This window comes from Scardinius erythrophthalmus, assembly GCF_964197995.2.
Source record: "Scardinius erythrophthalmus genome assembly, chromosome: 2".
In the NCBI taxonomy this organism is placed as follows: domain Eukaryota; kingdom Metazoa; phylum Chordata; class Actinopteri; order Cypriniformes; family Leuciscidae; genus Scardinius; species Scardinius erythrophthalmus.
In genome coordinates, this window is record NC_138222.1 from 66602491 (window position 1) to 66615535 (window position 13045).

At 43.8% G+C, this 13045-nt stretch overlaps 1 protein-coding gene across 7 annotated transcripts in view; it reads right to left on the reverse strand.

The window, feature by feature from the left end:
* LOC308687003 (interferon-inducible GTPase 5-like) overlaps positions 1-9255 on the reverse strand; it is a 28109-nt gene extending 18854 nt beyond the window's left edge. For 6 of the 7 annotated variants that reach the window (XM_081359190.1, XM_081359192.1, XM_081359191.1 and 3 more), the window contains exon 1: positions 9130-9194. The gene's annotated coding sequence lies outside the window, so the exon portion shown is untranslated. Of the gene's footprint in view, positions 1-9129 lie in introns of all 7 variants that reach the window. The other variant, XM_081359187.1, reaches the window with a different exon arrangement.
* Between the last annotated feature and the right edge of the window lie 3790 nt (positions 9256-13045).

Below are 13045 nucleotides of genomic sequence, written 5' to 3' on the forward strand. Positions count from 1 at the left end.
TTCCTAGGAAGGGAGTGGCGCAGCAAGCCGACACTAGAGCGGGAACTTCGGTGTTACCGGCTAGTAGAAGCGAGCACACAGGAATTAACCGGCTCAACACGTAAGCTATAAAATCTAGCGAACGTGTTAGGTGTCGCCCAGCCCGCAGCTCTACAGATGTCTGTCAGCGAGGCGCCGTGTGCCAGCGCCCAGGAAGAAGCGACACTCCTAGTGGAGTGGGCTTTCAACCCAGGCGGGCAGGGCACGCCTTGGGCTTCGTAAGCCAAGACGATGGCATCCACTATCCAGTGGGCCATCCTCTGCTTGGAGACAGCCTTCCCTTTCTGCTTGCCTCCGTAACAGACGAAGAGCTGATCTGAGGTCCTGAGGCTTTGCGTTCTGTCCACGTACAGACGCAGAGCGCGAACGGGACAGAGAAAAGCCAGGGCTGGGTCTGCCTCCTCCGAAGGCAGCGCTTGCAGGTTCACTACCTGGTCCCGGAAGGGAGTGGTAGGAACCTTGGGCACGTATCCGGGCCGGGGTCTCAGGATGACGTGAGAGTTATCCGGGCCGAATTCTAGGCACGATTCGTCGACCGAAAATGCATGCAGGTCCCCTACCCTCTTGATAGAGGCCAATGCAACCAGGAGTACTGTCTTACAGGACAGAATTTTTAACTCAGCTGATTGCAGAGGCTCAAAGGGTGGTCTCTGAAGTGCCGAAAGGACCAGAGACAAATCCCAAGAGGGTATAGAGAGTGGGCGAGGAGGATTCAGTCTCCTTGCTCCCCTCAGGAACCTGACGATCAGGTCATGCTTTCCCAAAGACTTACCATCAACAGCATCGTGATGTGCAGCAATAGCGGCAACATACACTTTAAGGGTGGAGGGAGACAGCCTTCGCTCCAGCCCTTCTTGCAGGAAGGAAAGCACGGCTCTGATCGAGCAAGATCGGGGGTTCTCCTCGTGAGAGGAGCACCAGTCAACGAACAGGTTCCACTTCAACGCATAGAGGCGCCTCGTAGAGGGGGCTCTAGCGGAAGTGATGGTGTCAACTACTGCAGGGGGTAGGTCACCTAGAACCTCCGCGTCCCGTCCAGGGACCAGACATGGAGTTTCCAGAGGTCTGGACGCGGGTGCCATAGGGTGCCCCGTCTCTGAGAGAGCATGTCTTCTCTCAGATGAATGGGCCAGGGAGGGGCTGTCGCGAGGAGCACTAGTTCCGGGAACCAGGTCCGGTTGGGCCAATACGGCGCAACTAACAAGACCTGCTCCTCGTCCTCCCTGACTTTGCACAAGGTCTGTGCAAGAAGGCTCACTGGGGGAAACGCATACTTGCGAAGGCCCCGGGGCCAGCTGTGTGCCAGAGCATCCGTGCCGAGGGTCCCCTCGGTCAGAGAATAGAACAACTGGCAATGAGGCGTGTCCGGGGCGGCAAACAGATCTACCTGAGCGGTCCCGAAGCGCCTGAAAATCAGCTGGACCACCTGGGGATGGAGTCGCCATTCTCCCGGTAGCACCTGCTGCCGTGAGAGCTCGTCGGCTGCACGGTTGAGCAGGCCCGGAATGTAAACGGCACGAAGCGACCTCAGATGCTTCTGACTCCAGAGGAGGAGATGGCGGGCGAGTTGTGACATGCGGCGGGAACGTAGACCACCTTGGCGGTTGATGTACGCAACGGTCGCAGTGCTGTCCGTACGAACCAGTACGTGCTTGCCTAGTAGCAGCGTTTTGAAACGGCTCAGTGCAAGACGTACTGCTAACAACTCGAGGCAGTTGATGTGCCAATGCAGTTGAGGCCCCGTCCACAGACCTGAAGCTGCATGCCCGTTGTACGTGGCCCCCCAGCCGGTGGTAGAGGCATCCGTGGAGACCACAGAGTGCCTGGACACTTGTTCCAGGGGAACACCTGCCCGCAGGAAGGAAGGGTCCGACCACAAGCTGAGAGTTTGGCGACAGTGCGGAGTCACTTGGACCCGGCACGAGCCGCTCTGCCACGCCCATCTCGGGACTCGATCGTGGAGCCAGTGTTGGAGCGGCCTCATATGAAGCAATCCGAGCGGCGTAACCGCGGCTGCAGATGCCATATGCCCCAGGAGCCTCTGAAACAGTTTCAGTGGTGCCGCTGTTCTGCGTCTGAGCGTGCTCACGCAGTTCAACACTGACTGGACACGGGCCTCGGTGAGGCGCGCTGTCATGTTGATCGAGTCCAATTCCATACCAAGAAAAGAGATCCTCTGCCCGGGGGTTAGTTTGCTCTTTTCCCAGTTGACCCGAAGCCCTAGGTGGCTGAGGTGACTGAGCACCATGTCCCTGTGTTCGCACAACTGCTCTCTCGACTGGGCCAGAATAAGCCAGTCGTCGAGGTAGTTGAGGATGCGAACACCACGCTCGCACATGGAAGCAACGGGGCCGCCCGTCTCAGGGTCGTTTGCACCGTCGCTTGCCTCCTGGTTTGGCAGCGGCCTGGACGGGCGGGGTCGGCTTCCTACGGCTTGCTCCGCGCTGAGGCCTGGATGACGACCTCGGCGACGAGTAGACGGAGGGTCTGCGGCCGGCAGACGGGTGGGAGCAGCAGCGGTCCGCCGGGGCAGGATGTGCCGGATGGCCTCCGTCTGCTTCTGTGCGGCCGAGAACTGTTGGGCAAAGCTCTCGACCGCGTCGCCGAACAACCCAACCTGGGAAAGAGGGGCATCCAGGAACCGATATTTATCGGTGTCCCTCATATCCGCCAGGTTGAGCCAAAGGTGGCGCTCCTGGACCACCAAGGTGGACATCGCCTGACCGACAGAACGTGCAGTTTCCTTCGTCGCCCGGAGGGCGAGGTCGGTTGCCACACGGAGCTCCCGGAGGAGCTCTGGGTCAGAACCACCCTCGTTCATGTCCATGAGCGCCTGGGCCTGGTGGACCTGCAAGAGCGCCATGGCATGGAGGGCGGAAGCAGCCTGTCCACAGGCCTTGTAAGCCTTCGCTGTTAGACCGGACGAAAACTTACAGGCCTTGGACGGGAGGCGTGGATTACCCCGCCAAGAGGAAGCGGACGCCGGACACAGCTGCATCGCGACGGCCCGCTCCACTGGGGGGATATCCACATACCCCTTAGCTGCCCCGCCGTCGAGGGTGGCGAGGGGTGAGGAGCCACTAGAACGGCTTCGGGCACTATACGGTGCCTTCCACGTCCTAGAAAGCTCCTCATGCACTTCCGGAAAGAAAGGTACCGGGGCGGCGCACTGAGAACCAGCACGGCCCGCCCCGAGAAACCAATCGTCCAACCGAGAAGGTTCGGGACGTGGTGGAGGATTCCACGCAAGCCCGACCTTCTCGGCGGCCCGGGAAAGCATAGCAGTCCATTCTGGATCCGGCTCGGACAACGCTACACACCCCGAGGGGGGCAACGCAGCCGAGTCGTCATTTCCAGAGGACAGCTCCCCCTCCGATGCTGCGATCGACATCTGGTCATCAGCCGGAGCCCCAAAGGAAACGGTTGGCCGTTCCGGAGAAGGACCAAGGCGTCCACTAAGGGGCTCCAGTGGCGACAGCGCTTGTGAGGCCTGAGGGGCCCGCGGAGGATGACTCGACGGGGAAGCCCTCACGGTAATCCTCAGATCACCCTGGTCATACGCCAAAGTAGGTCTATTCTGCGGGGCAGAATAGACACTAGATCGGGGCATAGGCGAGGGGACTGCACCTCCCTTGAGGTAAGCAAGTCTCGATCTCAGCGCTGCGATAGTCATATTCCCGCAATGGGAACATGAACTATCCACAAAAGCTGCCTCAGCGTGTTGAATGCCCAAACACGAGAGGCAACTGCTGTGGCCATCTGCTGGCGCCAGGGAACGACGGCATCCAGAAACGCACAAGCGGAATGACATCTTGAAAAAGACGCAGGGTCACACTTGTGTTGCTCTTTTTGTAAAAAATAAAAAAGGATTTAGAACTCTCTTTTTGTGTTGAGGCACCCAGGGGTAGCCGCAGTGTGAATGCACACACAGGTGAAACGCCCACCGAACCGACACACACACACACAGACACAAACACAGTGCTGTGAAAACAGCAGTTGAGAGCTGCAATGCTCGCGGCCACCGCTGATCGCGCCGTCACACCAACACAGGAACAGAGAGAGATGATCCTCTTTGAAGTCTTCAAGGCTGATTCTCATAGACAAAAAAGTCTCACAGAAACTCGGCTCCGAAGTGAAAGACAATGTGTGCGTGCGCCCGCTTCCTGTTTATACCCGCGCTGCGGGGCGGGGCGCGTGACGCGATTCACGCACGCCAACGTTCATTGGCTCGTTCTGTAGACACTCGAAGTTGATAGGGCTCCCTGAAGTGATCCCAATTACGTCGTCACGTCGACGTTACGTCGAACGTGAGCGACTGAAAGGGAACTCCAACCTTTAAGGACACCAATTTTCTTTGTGAATGAATAATGTATCGTAAATAAATAAATGTTCTTCCTTAAAATACAGGGTGCATAAGTTTGGACACCCCTATGTTAAATTCCCATAGAGGCAGGCAGATTTTAATTTTTAAAGGTGGTATCAGTGATTTCAGGCCCAAAAATATTTTTATCACATTCATCTAATCTTTCCTAACGATCCGCTAGCTGCCCGCCCCATAAGCATGCCGTCAAAAAAACGTGTCTCTGTAGGCAGCCTAGGCTCTGAGATCTGCACACAAAAACAAACGGTTTAGCCAAACACTCAAAACCAAAACAAATAGGGTTCCAACCAATCACCGACAGGGGGAGGGTGTTGTGAGGTTTTGTGCTTGTGCACGGCTGCATGCGAAGTCAGAGCTGAAGAAAAAGCTGGCTCAAAACCTCACAACACCCTCCCCCTGTCGGTGATTGGTTGGAATGAGCTCTCGCATAAGGCTTATTCACACAAAACACGTCGTAAAATTTTTTAAATCAATATATTGTCTTCTCTGAATGAGCAGTCAGGGTGATTTTCACATAGTTTTGCAGCAAATATTCTAGGCTATGTCATACAATTTTCAAAAGTCTTGTGAAGAAATAATCAGTAGGGGTTTCATGGCCTTATTTCAGTGAGAATTTTTTTTTTTGTATTTTCACAAACCACGCATAAATGTCATTATCTCAAAACTGCAAACTTTTACAAACATGCTGCTGATATATTATTGTAGCAGAGTTTGTGCTGAATACAGTGTAATTAGACTTTAGCCATGAAAATGTCACAAGTAACAGAAATAACCAGAAATGTCAGAGCATGTCAGAACACCTCCAGGCCCAGAAAACACCTCAGACCTCAGAGGGTTAAAGGCCAGTTACTTCATGGATCCAGGATACTATGCATCCTGATAAAGTTCTCTTGGCCTTTGGAATTAAAATAGCCCCACATCATCACATAGCCTTCACCATACCTAGAGATTGGCATGGCTTTATTTCAGTTAGCTTAATAGCTGGTTTGATTTGCATTGAGAGATGATCTTATGGAAAGTACTCCATGCCAATCTGTCAATAAAAATCTGCCTGCCTCTATGGGAATTTAACACAGGGGTGTCCAGACTTATGCACCCTGTATTTTAAGGAAGAACATTTATTTATTTACGATACATTGTTCATTCACAAAGAAAATTGTTGTCCTTAAAGGTTGAATTTTTCCTTTTTTTTTAATTAAGGCATTAAGTTCAATTTCCAAAAGGTGATTTTTTTATTCCTCTTTTTAGTCAACTTTAGCATGGGTGTCTAAACTTATGCATAGCAATGTATAATGACATAATTATACATATGCATGTACATTTACATGTTTTAAATACAATTATGATTACTGTAGGCTAATATATGTAGCAGTGCATTCAGTTACTTTTGAAAGGACAAAAATAAGGTGTCAGTGTATTTCATTAGACTTTAGCTTTGCCAGCTATAAAAAAATATAGCATTTCCTCATGGTTTACCACTGATTAGCTTGTGGCGATCACAGTACTCCCCCTCCTCTCCTCCCCCCTGCCGTGCCATACCATACCACACCCACTCCCCTCCCTTCTTATCACAGCCATCCACGCCCATTTAAGTTGCATTTTTCAAAAAGATTGTGAGCTAGACTTGAGCTGAAAGAGGGGGGTTTATATATAAAATGATAATATACAATATGTAAGAATATAAAATAATATGGTTCTACAAGGAAACCCACAGCAATAAAAGGAAATCACTTTTATTAATTCCATCGCAGTTTTTTATTTTTTAAATCAATTCCCCTGTTGGTTTCTTATTTATATTTAACATTTGTATAGCCTATATTATTTTTTTTGTGTGTAGCCTGTATTATTATTATTATTTTTAACTATATATATATATATATATATATATATATATATATATATATATATATATATATATATATATATATATATATATATACTCTTTTCCCAATTAATGGAAATTTCCCAATTAATGTCTATTTAATACTTAAATATATACCATACATATTTATAAAATATACTGTAAATTCCCAATAATCATGTCATCAAGATTTGACTTCTTTATAGTATTATCAGTAGGTGCCGATCATAGGGTGCCGATAAATGAGCGTCAGTTTTACATGTTAGGTTGATTATGTTTCAAAGCAGCTTTACTGTGACAACAGGAAAATGATTCATTGATGCAAACAGAGTAAATTTAGGCTGTACAGCGAGTTTGTTCATGAGTTTGTCTGCATCCATGTTGCATGTTTCCTCTCTCACTTGTAAAGTGTAGTATGTTAGGAGTTATTTCTTATGCATCTGTGTTTCTCACAGATGTTTTCTTATTCTGTTTATTTTAGGTTCCAAATACTGGCTTAGATACACTCATAGACACATTCTTTCTCACACACATTCAAAATGTGTAGCAGTTATTTCTATGAAATGATTTTGCCTTTGTTACTCGGTTACCGATAAAATAGTTATTTTTTCACTGCCTTTTCCTTATTTTGCCACACGCAAGAACAATCTCTAAATTGAACTGAGATAGATGGGTGCCCTTTAAAAGCCTTCCTGAGATAAATTAGTATACATTTCATTTACTATAGTAATTACTGTTATGAATTGGAAGACTCAGTAGGATCCATTTGCAGCTTTTAATGAAGGAACGTCAAAACAGGCAAGGGTCAGGCAACAGCAAAACAGGGTGATCAGAGAACAGATACAGAGAGTAGTCAGGTCACAGGCAGAAGTTCAGGGCAGGCAGCAAGAGACAATAATCCAAGATCAATCCAAGTCGAGACAGGCAGCAAACAGACAGAAACGAGATAACAATCCGAGGTCAATAAACAGATCAGTAGAATAGGGGAAACCGCTCAATGATTACAGTCTGTGGCAATGCAATACTTCGCACTGATCTTCTGTTTGAGTGTGGTTTATATGGAGTGTCTGAATGAGATGCAGGTGAGTGCACAATCAGTCCCAGGTATGAAGCATTATGGGAATTGTAGTTTTGTGAAGTGATCAGTCTGGTGTGGAGTGCCCTCTGATGACTCTCAGAGGCACTCCAGATTTTGATCGTTACAATTACAACTGAGGCACTAATTTGTGCAGAAAGCACCAATGACTTGTTTAAAGGGGTTGATTGTACTGAAGTGTGTGTTGGCAGTGCCTGTACACAACCATCATATAATGCTAAAAATCTATCCAGTGTTTTTTTTTTTTTAATCTTCTTATATGTTTCCTCCCATCTCAAATCAAGCTGTTTGATTTTGTGACGTCACAAAATCGACGCCCCTCCCATGATGGAGTAGAATGGCATCTAGAGATTGTGGTGTTCTGTTCTTGGGTGTAATAATGAACACAGCATCATACTGACGTTCCTAAATCCGTACCGCTGAAGACACAGTGGCTGAGTTTGTTTTCGAAGGGAATATTCCCCACGATCAACGTCAATGCTTTCATGTTTGTGTGAATCATTTAACCAGACTGCTTTATAAACGAGGATCAGTAAAAAAGCTGATTATTTGCTAAGAAGCTGCTCCTGAAAAAAGGATCTGTACCAATTATTCGTGTTCCTGCTGCACCTCCAGAAGAAATGAAGTGAGTGTAACGTTTTACTAACCTTTATATTAATCTTTATATTACTCTTTGCAAATCGCTAGCACGCTTCACAATGAATGCGGCTATTTTTACACTCAGGGTACATTATGGCATGTTTTCTATGTACGACGTTATCAATATAATTCATAATCCCACGTTTATAATGAAAGACGCGTTATGGTTATGGTTATTGTGTTAAACGGTGTACGCACAGAACAGAGGGGCGGGGTCAGCAAAGCTCATTATCATTTAAAGACACATGCACTGAAACGGCGTGCTGAAAACAGAGCTGTTTTTGGCCAGGTAAAATTAGTGTTTTCTTACAATACTAATGAGAATTTTTAATTAAAGTATATTACAAACTTTTAATTTAGACCCTAAAGAATCATATTAGCTTGTGCCAAAATGACATTATATGACCCCTTTAAGACTTGAAGCTTAAACTCGAGGACCTGCAACTTGACTTGGACTTGTCTGTCTTGACTCAGGACTTGACTCGAGACTTGAATGCAAAGACTCGAGACTTACTTGTGACTTGCAAAACAATTACTTGGTCCCACCTCTGCTAGTTTATTAATAAATCACATCTTGCTTGTTGCACCCACACATATTATGTGGAAATAATGAGATATTATGTTGAAATAACATTATTATTAATAATACATCTTTTAGAATATTTGATTGAATGCTGAATGTTGCGCTTGTTCAAATTTTTTTTTTTTTCAATTTTAGTTTAAACATACTCCTGTGAAAAGCCTTACAGTTATGTTGTGTTTGTTTTATGTTTGTGAATAGACATGGCTTTATTTTTCACTCTGGAATTCCTCCACAACTTGTAATATTTTTAATATTGTTGTAAACAACATTCGTAGGCAGAATTCTAAGATAGCGTTCTGTGCGTGTGTCGTGTATAATTAAAGCATGTCAATCAACATTACCACTCTAGTGAAAAAAAGTATACTTTATTGTATTTGAAATATATTACCTTTTTTAATAATAGCTACATTGCAAATATATATAAAAAATACTATCTTTAAATATATTAAAAGTAGATATTAGCATCATGCTTTTACCTATTTTCAGAATACAACTTTCAACACACTTTATAATTGTAAGATTTTCCTTACCTGAACAATGTAAATGACCTGGAGCGAAAACCTGGGTGCTGTATTCAGAAATAGTTGATATCTCCAATAATATCCACGAGACATGCCATTAAATACAGCAGTTAAGTTTCACTTTGACAGATATGTGGGAGTGGCGAAGACAGGGGGTTTGTGGTTTTCAGAAAAATCACGTGTGTTATACTATTCAACAGTTGTTATTCAACTGGCGGCCCGCTGGTTATCTACAGCGGTCAAGTGGGTCGCGTGTTGAAAATACACGGTCAAGCCAGCCGTCTATCTGTGCACTTACGGTATGGGTGCTGGAAGAGGCCAACATTGATTTAAAGACTCTATTTTCTGCTATTTTCCATCTTATTAGGACACAAATAATTACATTTCATGATTTTTTTTTTAATTCCACTTTTAATTGTTTATTCTTTATTATTTTAATGTTTGTAGGCCTGTATGATTTATATTAATTATTACATAATTTATTCATGTTCATATTAATGTTAATTATTATACATCATTCTTTTTTTTTTTTTTTACATTTTCATGATTTTTTTTTAAATATGACTTTCATATTTGATTATTTTTTATTTTAATGTGTGTAGGCCTATATATGATTTACATTAATTATTACATAATTTATTCATGTTCATATTAATGTTAATTATTATACATCATTATATTTTTATTGTCAATTTTTATGTTAAATATATGATACATTAATTATTATACTTTATTAATGTAAATTAAATTTGATAATAATGTTAATTATCATGCATTAATTGTTTTGCATTTTATTGTTGATTTTAATGTTTGTACATATTATGTATTCATTCATTATTATACATCAAGTATTAATATTTGTTTATATTAATATGTTGTGTTTATTTATTTATTTACTTACATTTTTCATGTTAATGTAAATGACAATTATGACACAACAGGCTTTTGGTGGCTTTTAATCTGTCACTTATCATTGAATTGCCTATATGAGCTATACAAACCTGATCTATGAAATATACATTCATACCTGATGTATGAAATAGGATACTCAAAACACACACACTCACATATTCCAGCATTGCAATCTTGCCTGTTCATTATAGCCGTAATAAAATATAAAAACAAAATAGTCAACCTAACATATAAAAATTGCACTGCTCTGTCTAAAGGGCACCTATTATGCAAAATTCACTTTTACATGGTGTTTGAACATAAATGTGTATTGGCAGTGTGTGAGCAAAACCACCCTAGAATGATAAAAATCCACCCAGTGTTTTTTTTTATAATCCCCATAAATCATAAGCACTGTCTCAGAACGAGCTGTTCTCAGATTCGGCACAATGTGACGTAGAATTGCACAGGCCCCTCCCACAACTGTTGAGTGACACTTCAGTTTGAGCCTAGACCCGCCCTGAGTGAGCTGGACACAGAGTCCGCCATTGTGTCGACGCTTGAACGGCTGTAGACAAGAATGTCTCCTAAGCGATTGAGGTGTGTTGTTGTTGGATGTAAGTTTAACCCCTCTCACCGGGTCCTTCACACCCCGCTCTGGGTATCGAACCCGGGTCTCCGGCATGAGAGTCAGGCGCTCTAACAAGGAGGCTAAAGACTTTTTAAAGACTAAAGACAAGGAGGTTTACTCGCACAGCAACCACCTCCGTTACATAAGAATGAACATAGCAGTCTTCATTTACTCTCGTTGTTACTCGAGGATGGATCTGTACTGTTTGTGATCCAGCTTACGGTCTTCAGAGCGACAGGACTAACATTACTGACCACGGCAGAAATGAAAGTGCGAGCGCGCTTTTTATGACAGCTCATCGAGTCATTTTACGGATATACGGTTTACCAGTTTATTAAGCACCCACTGAAAAGGTGTGTTTATATTTGTTTACTGTTAGTTGTAATGAGTGTTTTGTTTACTTCGCTGTGTATGTTGATGATTATGAAAGGGAGAGAGAGAGAGTTTATGGGTAAGACTTTAATGCTCACTTCTTATACTGTGTTTACTCAGCTCTTACAGTGATTCTCTGTAGTAAAACTAACGCTCATCTTTTGTGTGATGTACAATAAACTTCACTGAACTCATCAGTATATTTTGGTCATCATTCGGACGGGGTTTGCTACAGCAGGCTTGTATTAATAGCGGATAAAAGCAGATGACAAATCAATATCACTATGAAATGCCTTTGGTGTCCTCATCAGAATCGCTCAGTCATCATGAACATAATGCAATATAATGAAATTCTGAGGTTTTATTATAAATGGCCAAACACTTACACACATACAAGTACAATGATACATCTCTTGAAATGTGTTTTTCTGATTTTATACCATTTTCTTTGATTGGATGTATGTGATTTTGGCATGTCCCACACGCTGCTCAGCTAACTTCAGTGAGTGTAAAAAGTGGTTAAATGACATAAAATTAAAATACTTTTTTAATGTACTTATTGTCCTTAGCAAGTTATTTAATAAAACAAGTCATTTTGATTATTTATATTTTATTTTCATAATAATATTAAGCAGTTTGCATGTGTCCCTAAAATTGCTGTCCACCCTGCCATTATGGGGTAAACATACTCGGCTACTAACGTAACCTCGGTTCTCTCTAGAAGAGGTCTCTCGTACTGCGTAAGGATCTTACGCTAGGGGAAAATCCTCTTTCCGCGAGATATTGAAGCCAAAAATTATCCTTAATTTTGTAATAATGCAAAACGCGTTGCAGCAGCATACAGACATAGGCGAGGCAGCTCGTGCGCCTATTGGCTGTTCAGCGGCAACTCCAGCAGCCTATCGAGCGAGGCCTGGCGTGACGCCAGACCCAATGAGGGTGCTTCACGCCCACTGCGTCACGTCCCGCCGAAACGGCCGTGGTCTAGGCCTATAAATATCGCTCGCAGGCAGCGAATATCTGGTTTTTCATCATAGAAGCAACCAGAGCGTGTGCATGCACGGCAAGATACGCAGTACTCGTTCCCTCTTCTAGAGAGAACCGAGGTTACGTTAGTAACCGAGTACGTTCTCTTACGAGAGGTCTCTCGTACTGCGTAAGTATCTTACGCTAGGGGACCCCATGCAAAACGCTGTGCATGCTGAGATCTGACATCAAAGACCCAAGGGCGAAAACCCGGGGTTCATATAGTGCACAATCACTCAGGGAACTGTTTTACGGTGTGTACTTTACTCTTAACACCTTTTACCTATTTATTTATTATTCTCAGGTAAGGTAAAGAAAGTCAAATCTGACCTAAACCGTAAGCATTCAAAAGGTACTTACAATTTGGTCAGAAGACTCCCCTGTGGTATGTTCGCTTTAAAAGTCTTCCAGCATCATAAATCTAAGTCTCGGTAGGCAGATTATGTAATCAATTAAATTTATTTTAATTGGTTACTTTTCTTTTAGAATAAACAAAAAATATAAAGGCAAATAAAACTTCATCGTTTAAGTATAAAATACAATAATCACATCTTGAATCAAAGGTGTAGTAAGCTCTGGGCTTCTTCTCTTCTGCTTGGGGTTTCTTGTCCTCAGCTCTGGGCTTCTAGGCGTCGGGGGCACTGGCGCATCAGTATCCCCCTAGGCAAACAGTTCATCAGTCTTTTATACTCCTGTTGTTTTCATACAGACGTTGGGTTGTCACTCCTCCAACGTTTCCCAGATTCTTCTCTAGTCAGGTGCAAGCAGTCCACTTCTTCATGTCCTTGAACTACAGTAAACTCAACTAAGATGGCTGAGTTCATTTAAAGTTCTAGGAGTCTAGCGCACACACATAATCGCACTTTTCTGCTCCTTTTACCATGGGTTGGCACAGTCACATATACATACATATTCAATTACTGCACATCTATGCCAAAACAATATAAGCCATCTTTTGCAAACAAAATAAATAACAACACTGAATGCAATGCATTATATCCAATA